This window comes from Hordeum vulgare, chromosome 5H (genome assembly GCF_904849725.1).
Source record: "Hordeum vulgare subsp. vulgare chromosome 5H, MorexV3_pseudomolecules_assembly, whole genome shotgun sequence".
Taxonomy (NCBI): Eukaryota; Viridiplantae; Streptophyta; class Magnoliopsida; order Poales; family Poaceae; genus Hordeum; species Hordeum vulgare.
In genome coordinates this window covers 311,535,024-311,543,681 of record NC_058522.1, presented here as the reverse complement: position 1 = coordinate 311,543,681, position 8,658 = coordinate 311,535,024, and positions in this window count along the sequence as shown.

The window sequence follows — 8,658 nt, the reverse complement described above, 5'->3', positions numbered from 1 at the left end:
GAAATCACTCATGAAAATATTCTTTTAACCCATGTCCAATAGACCGCTGTCACCATGGTCTCTGAGATTATACTAGATAAGATCAAGTGAGTACATCAATCCAATACATAGAAGAAGGGAAAATATTATGGGATCACCCTAGATTAACATAGTTTATGATCACAATCAAGATCAGATCATGGGAGAGAGATATAACCACATACCTACTTGTAGAGGACCACAACCCCGAGGGAGACTACTCACACATGGCCATGGTGAGCAAGAGGTTGATGGGGAGGTGCAGTCCGGAGAGGAGACGACAAAGTTGTGAGAATCATGACTCAAGTCTTAGAGTCTTACGATCTTACGATCCAAACTATCCCCTCCGATTCTACAATTTTGCTCATAAAATCTAAGTTTCTACGATCCTGATAGTTTTGATTCTATGATTCACGATCCTAGAAACTGAGATCCGATCCGATTCAGAACCGCGATTCTGACAACTTTGGGAGACGGCGGACGACGACGGCCACGACCCTTGGGATCAGCGACCCTTGGCCCCCTTCTTCCTTGGAGATAGTGTTGGTATGGAGGTGGTTCTCCACTCCAAGGCGCCTGCGTGGGAGGAGGAAATTTCGGGGCTCTTGGTGGCTCTTCAGAAATCAGGGTTTTCCTCTCCTTATATGAGCTGGGACGATCATCCTTGGCCCTTCGATGGATACCCCTTTGATCCAAGGGCTCTTGGGCACCTCTAGAACCTTCCTTGGGAGTCCTCTCAGCCCTAATGAGGCCCCAAAGTCGTGGCTTGGCAGAATCCCCCAAGTTTGGAAAGAGTTGGAGTCAATCACGTCACAATATTTTGGATTCCCGTAATCAGATTTTGTCCTTGAGTAAAACGTGTCTACAGGCCACGTTCGGACTCCGTTTTGGAAGAATTTTAGTCTAGAACGTTCCACTGGAAATCCCCACAACTTACACATCTATTATTTTTCCATTTGACGTCACCTTTGAGGCAGAAACAGACGATCTTTAAAATCTGTAGGGGGGACAGGTTTCAGAAAAGTCAGAGTCCTACTCCAATACGACTCCTTTTGCATTTTTGTCAATTTCCAAGTAATTCCTACACACTAAAGTATAAAACAAGAACATTGTGAACTTTTGCAACCATTAATAATTTAGTCCAAATAAATGCTTAAAAAGATATAAAACTAATAGAAACATGAGACAATGATGCAAAACAAGCATGACCCAAGCAAAAATTATGGATACGTTTGGGACGTATCAACATCCCCAAGCTTAATTCTTGCGCGTCCTTGAGTAGGAGAATGATAACATAGATAATTTTTGAGGTGACATGCTACGAACACAATCTTGATCAAGTAATAAAGTAAAGCACATGAACTGAAATAAAGTGAACCAAACCAATTGTCTATAGTTGAAAGTAAGTAAACAAAGAATAACCAAGTTAAATCATCGAAGTAATTTCCTTTCATGAATAGTACTTTGAAGACATGAAACTATAAAGTTAAGCACAACTATTAGCCCCAAAGTAGTTCTCTCATCAAAAGTATTCTAGTCAACACAAAGGAAGATAAAGTTTCAGCAATGCTTTCCACTTTCAACATATGTATCTCATGGATAAGTTCAATGCACAAGGATTATAATTAGTCAAAAAAATTGAACATAATCAACTTGAACCCAGGTTAACACTAGATGCTTGCTATTGGTGGAGGAAGAAGATTAGAACATAGGAAAACTGACTCAACATTAAAAAGTAAAAGATAGGCCCTTCGCATAGGGAAGCATGGATTAATCATGTGCTAAAGCTTTTTATTTTATAAAACAGAAGTAAAAGCAATTTTGAGAGGTGCATATTCATGTCAACGAATGGTAATAGACAATTCACTACCTCCCATGCCAAACAGAACTCTTAAGAGCGGCTCTCATAGAGGAACGAGGACATTCCTCTTCTCCTTTGTTTATCACTAGCCAAAGTTTGTTTGATTTCTGAGGAACCATGTGTGAAGGAGAGTTTATTTTATTTTTTGATGACATTTAAAGTGGTCTGAGCACCCGTTTGCCAGCTCTTTTTGCAAAATTAAGGACAAGCACGTTATGCATGCAAGTGAAGGGTCGAGTTCTGTTCAACATAGGAAAGTAATGAACTCTCTACCACTTCCTCATGAGCTAAAACAGAGACACAAATAAGGAATAATTTTTGAAGGTTTTAATGGTAGCACATGGCTATTAAATACCATGCATAGGTAGGTATGGTGAACACATATGGCATGAATTTTGGATCAAGAGTTTGGATGCACGAGCAACATTCCCGCTCAGTACAAAGTTTAGGTTTAGCAAATTTTTAGCAAGCACATGTTAACCGGTACAAGAAAACTATAAAAAATTTTCAGCATAATTATAAGACTTCTACACTGTCTTCCTTGTCAACCAAACTTGTTTCTAATGAGAAAACCAGACTTTGAAACTACCAATTATGAAAAACTAAACAATTACAAACTTCAAAGGTATTTCTTCATTATTAAGACTTTACTAAATGATCTACATGTTTATACATAAATTCACTTAATTTCTCAAAACAATTGATAAGGATCAAGTTACTCCATGATCTTCAAGACTATGCAAGCTTTTTATTCTTTGCACCACGGCCACACTTGGCATTTTTTCCTTACGAACATATTACATAGCAATTTAAACCAATCAACTCTCCAAAAAGATATAAGTGAAGCAAGAGAGTACTTTCTACAAAAGAACTAATAGCTCTGAACATGATATAGAAGAAAAACAAGCGCTAAGAGCAAATTAGAACACACAAAAAGATATAAGTGAAGAACAGAAGTGTTTTATGAAAAAGCGTAGCGTGTCTCTCTCAAACAAGAATGATAGGATGCAACTTATTTATGACCAAAAAAGGAAACACAAAACTGAAAGGAAAACAAAAAGACGCTCCAAGCATAGCACATAACATATGAAGTGATAAAATATAGCATGGAGAAGGACGAACTGATGATTGTTGATGGAGAAGGGGATGCATGGGGGCATCCCCAAGCTTAGACGCTTGAGTCTCCTTGAATATTTCTTGGGGGTGCATGGGGGCATCCCCACGCCCGAGTGCTTGACACTCCTGGATCTTCTTTCATCATCTTCCATCGCATACTTGAAAACTCCTACCGTGTAAAACTCATCATAAGTTGATTAGAGTGGTTAGTATCCATAGTAAAATAATTTTTCTCCACTGGAAATAAAGATTTTCATGAAGAGCTACTATTTCCCAAGATTGCCAAAAAGTTTTTGCAAAGAAAAAGCAAGCTTAAGATTTGCAAAACGATGAAAACGCAAAACGTGGCAGAATTTGTGAAAAACAGACCAGCAGGTAGTAAATAATTTTTTCAGGGCACTTCTGCAACTCAAATAAAAAAACTCAGAACAGACGCAGAAAGCCAATTGTATAGAGCATACTGTCAAAACAATTCAGAACAAAAAGACGATCTGGTGATTTCTGGTGAATTTTTCCATCAAGCAGACATAATATGTTTCTCGACAGCGTGTCATAACTTTTGAACTTTCTTGCAATCGAAGTCTAAAACTTGGCACAAAGCTTAAAAATAAAGATACACTGATGTTGCTACAGCAGTAACACACATCAAGACCACTAAAAACGGAAAGTAAAAACTCAAAATAAAGATAACAAGGGTTGCCTCCCTAGAGCTCTTTCTTTATGGTCATAAAAATAGGCTTAAGATTTTAATGATGCTCTCGTAGGAATAAGAGTTGTAGAACAAAAGAGAGCATCAAGAAGCAAATACCGAACACATTTAAGTCTAACATGCTTCCTATGCATAGGAATATAGCAATAGAATAATTCACTGAAGCACAAAGCAATAAGCATAGGAAGGCAAAACAAGTGCAGCTTCAAAACCTCCAACATAAAGAGAGGGAACTTGATATTATTGAAATATCTATAGGCATATGTTCCCTTATCATAATAATTTTCAGTGGGATCATGAATAAACTCAACAATATAACTATCACATAAGGTGTTATTTCCATGGTCCAAAAGCATAAAAGTATCATTACTCTTCTTATAAGGAAAATATCTCTTATTAGGAATAGTGAGAGTAAAACAATCATTATCATCATGGTAATCATCATATTTAGGAAGCATAGTATCATAAAAGCAAATTTTCTCCTCAAAAAGTTGGGGGACTAAAAATATCATGTTCATCGAACCCGTCATCCCCAAGCTTAGAGCTTTCCATGTCATTAGCAATATGGATATTCAAATAAAGCATACTAATAACATTGCCACCATCATAATTGTTATGCAAATAATGAAGTTCCATAGGTTTTTTAATTTTCTCCTCAAACACTTCATGTCTTGGTTCAAGATAAAGTTTATAATGCTTTCTCATATTTTTGTTGTTTTCCATTAAGCCTAACAAGTGAAATAAAAACAAGAAACAAAAATATATAATTGCAAGATCTAAAGATATACCTTCAAGCACTGACCCCCCCGGCAACGGCGCCAAAAATAGCTTGATGTCTACGCACGCTTCTATTCTTGTAGACTATGTTAGGCCTCCAAGCGCAGAGGTTTGTAGGACAACAACACTTTTCCTCAAGTGGATGACCTAAGGTTTATCGAACTCGGGGAAGTAGAGGTTGAAGATGGTCTCTCTCAAGCGACCCTACAATTAAGATACAAATAGTCTCTTGTGTCCCCAACACACCTAATACAATTGTCAGTTGTATAGGTGCACTAGTTCGGCGAAGAGATGTTAAAAGACAAGTGATATGGATGGTAAAACAAGGTATTGTAAATCTCAAATAAAAATGGCAGCAAGCAAACATGAAACAAAACTGAAAGTAAACGGTTTTCAATGGTGGAAAACAAGGCCTAGGCTTCATACTTTCACTAGTGGCTACTCCCAACAACATTAACATAGTCTAATCACATGATATTTCCACTAAAACATGCAATGGAGATGTACTCGTAGGTCATTCATTTGTGATCAAGAGAGGACGAGAATTATGTAGGGCTACAAAAGCACACCTCAGAGTTCGTAGTTCTCATCTATGGATTTTCCAATGTCACCGCGGCCGTCCAAAGAGAGTACCACAATCACCACATCATATCTCAAGGATAGTCAAAGACAAGAACCAAGAGACTCTCAATCTTCAATCAATTCAGAAAAGAGGAAATCACTCATGAAAATATTCTTCTAACCCATGTCCAATAGACCATTGTCACCATGGTCTCGGAGATTATACTAGATAAGATCAAGTGAGTACATCAATCCAATACATAGAAGAAGGGAAAAAATCATGGGATCATCCTAGATTAAACATAACCTATGATCACAATCAAGATCACATCATGGGAGAGAGAGATAACCACATAGCTACACGTAGAGGACCTCAGCCCCGAGGGAGACTACTCACACATGGCTATGGTGAGCAAGAGGTTGATGGAGAGGTGCAGCCCGGAGAGGAGACGGCGGCCACGGCGGCGGCCCCGAACCTTGGGAGCGGCGAACCTTGTCCCCCCTTCTTCCTTGGAGATGGTGCTGGCATGGAGGTGGTTCTCCACCCCAAGGCGGCTGCTCGGGAGGAGGAAATTTCGTGGCTCTTGGTGGCTCTCCAGAAATCAGGGTTTTCCTCTCCTTATATGACCTGGCACTGGCACAATCATACTTGGACCTCCGATGGATGCCCCTTTGATCCAAGGGCTCTTGGGCACCTCTAGAACCTTCATTGGGAGTCCTCTCAGCCCTAATGAGGTCCCAAAGTCGTGGCTTGACCGAATCCCCAAGTTTGGAAAAAGTTGGAGTCAACCACGTCACAATATTTTGGATTCCCGTAATCAGATTTTGTCCTTCAGTAAAACGGGACTACATGCCACGTCCGGACTCTGTTTTGGACAAATATTTACTCCAGAACGTTCCATTGGAAATTCGCCACAACTTTCGCATGTATTATTTTTCCATTTGACGTCTTATTCGGGGTGGAAACAGACGATCTCTAAAATCTGTAGGGGGACAGATTTCAGGAAAGTCAGAGTCCTACTCCAATACGACTCCTTTTGCATTTTAGTCAATTTCCAAGTAATTCCTACACACCAAAGTCTAAAACAAGAACATTGTGCACTTTTGCAACCATTAATAGGTTAGTCCAAATAAATACTTAAAAAGATATAAACCTAATAGAAACATGAGACAATGATGTAAAACAAGCATGACACAAGCAAAAATTATGGATACGTTTGGGACGTATCATACTATCATTATTACTTTGTATCTTTTGGCATCAATATCATGAACATGTGTATCACTATGATCGAGATTCAATAAACCATTGAAGGTATTTATTCAAGCAAATAGAATAACCATTATTCTCTTTAAATGAATAATCGTATTGCAATAAACACAATCTAATCATGTCTATGCTCAACGCAAACACCAAATAACAATTATTTAGGTTTAACACTAATCCCGTTGGTAGGGGAGCGTGCGACGTTTGATCACATCAACCTTGGAAATACTTCCAACACATATCATCACCTCGCCTTTAGCTAGTCTCCCTTTATTCCGTAGCTTTTATTTCGAGTTACTAACACTTAGCAACCGAACCGGTATCTAATACCCTGATGCTACTAGGAGTACTAGTAAAGTACACATCAATATCATATATATCCAATATACTTTTGTCGACTTTGCCAGCCTTCACATCTACCAAGTATCTACGATAGTTCCTCTTCAGTGACTGTTCCCCTCATTACAGAAGCACTTAGTCTCGGGTTTGGGTTCAACCTTGGGTTTCTTCACTAGAGCAGCAACTGGTTTGCCGTTTCATGAAGTATCCCTTCTTGCCCTTGCCCTTCTTGAAACTAGTGGCTTTACTAACCATCAACAATTGATGCTCCTTTTTTATTTCTACTTTCGCGGTGTCAAACATCGCGAATAGCTGAAGGATCATCATATCTATCCCTAATATGTTATAGTTCATCACAAAGCTCTAGTAACTTGGTGGCAATGACTTTGGAGAACCATCACTATCTCATCTGGAAGATTAACTCCCACTCGATTCAAGCGATTGTAGAACTCAGACAATCTGAGCACATGCTTAACAATTGATCTTTTCTCGCTTACTTTGTAGACAAAGAATCTTGTCGGAGGTCTCATACCTCTCAACAAGGGCATGAGCCTGAAATCCCAATTTCCTCCCTTGGAACATCTAGTATGTCCCGCGATGTTCGAAACGTCTTTAGCGCCTCAATTCTAAGCCATTTAAGCATTATGCACTCAACTATCATGTAGTCATAAAAAACGTGTATGTGAGATGTTCGCAACATCTACAAACGACGCTCGGGGTTCAGCACATCTAGCGGTGCATTAAGGACATAAGCCTTCTATAGGGCAATGAGGACAATCCTTAGTTTATGGACCTAGTCCGCATAATTTCTACTATCATCTTTCAACTAAATTTTCTCTAGGAACATATTAAAAACAGTAGAGCAACAATGTAAGCTACTGTTGGAATTATTCCCTAGAGGCAATGATAAATAAGTTATTACTATAATTCCTGTATCAAGATAATCGTTTATTATCCATGCTATAATTGTGTTGAATGAAGACTTAGATACATGTGTGGATACATAGACAAACCACTGTCCCTAGCAAGCCTCTAGTTGGCTAGCCAGTTGATCAAGGATAGTGAAGGTCTTCTGACTATGTTTAAGGTGTTGTTGCTTGATAACTGGATCACATCATTGAGTGAATCATTTGATGGACTAGACCCAAACTAATGAACGTAGCATGTTGATCGTGTCATTTTGTTGCTACTGTTTTCTCCGTGTCAAGTATTTATTCCTATGACCATGAGATTATATAACTCACTGGCACCGGAGGAATGCCTTGTGTGTATCAAATGTCACAACGTAACTGGGTGACTATAAAGCTGCTCTACAGGTATCTCCGAAGGTGTCCGTTGAGTTAGTATGGATCAAGACGGGGATTTGTCACTCCGTGTGACGGAGAGGTATCTCGGGGCCCACTCAGTAATACAACATCACACACAAGCCTTGCAAGCAATGTGACTTATTGTAAGTGACAGGATCTTGTATTACGGAACGATTAAAGAGACTTGCTCGTAAACGAGATTGAAATAGGTATGCGGATACTGACGATCGAATCTCGGGCAAGTAACATACCGAAGGACAAAGGGAATGACATACGGGATTATATGAATCCTTGGCACTGAGGTTCAAACGATAAGATCTTCGTAGAATATGTAGGATACAATACGGGCATCCAGGTCCCGCTATTGGATATTGACCGAGGAGTCCCTCGGGTCATGTCTACATAGTTCTTGAACCCGCATGGTCTGCACACTTAAGGTTCTGCGATGTTTTATGCGTATTTGAGTTATATGGTTGGTTACTGAATGTTGTTCGGAGTCCCGGATGAGATCATGGACGTCACGAGGGTTTCCGAAAGGGTCCGGAGACGAAGATTGATATATATGTTTGTCTCATTTGATTACTAGAAAGTTTTCGTGCATTACCGGGAATGTACCGGGAGTGACGAATGGGTTCCGGGTGTTCACCGGGGGGGGGGGGGGGGGCAGCCCACCCGGGGGAAGCCCATAGGACTTAGGGGTGCC